Below are 535 nucleotides of genomic sequence, written 5' to 3'. Positions count from 1 at the left end.
AGCAGGAGGTATGAAGGGTACTGTGGCATGGCCTGTTGGTTAGAGCATTTTTAGTGATGCAGTTTCAAACTTCCTCTGGGTGACAGGGGTGTAGAACCTGAGCCCACCAACTCTTTGGGCTTTGTTACATGCTGCACTTTAAGCTTTTCAAACGTTGATGGGTTTTACTGCTAGCTCGAGTTTGGAGAGCCACACTTCAGGCCAGCCTTGAGGCCTGAAAGGTAAGAATCCCCTCTCCTCTCCCCTTCTCTCTTCTCCAACTCCAGGCTTTTTCCCTGCTCCCAGCTTCCTGTCGCTCCCCCTGTTTCCCCTGTCCCTGGGGCTCTCCCCCATACCCTTTGGGGTTATCCTCTGACCTCCCACCCCTGGAGCTTCTTTCCAGTTCTCATGGCTCATTCAGGCCGTCCGTGTCCCAATATTACTTGTGGCTGCTCACCCAGCCCAGAGAGAGGCAGCGGTGGCTGGGCAGGCAGGTTTCTCTTCCCTGCCTGCTTCCCTCGGACAGTGCTGGCAGCCAAAAGTAAGCTGGGGGGGG

The sequence above is a fragment of the Alligator sinensis genome, unplaced genomic scaffold (assembly GCF_000455745.1).
Source record: "Alligator sinensis unplaced genomic scaffold, ASM45574v1 scaffold342_1, whole genome shotgun sequence".
NCBI lineage: Eukaryota > Metazoa > Chordata > Crocodylia > Alligatoridae > Alligator > Alligator sinensis.
Note: the sequence above shows the minus strand (reverse complement) of the source record.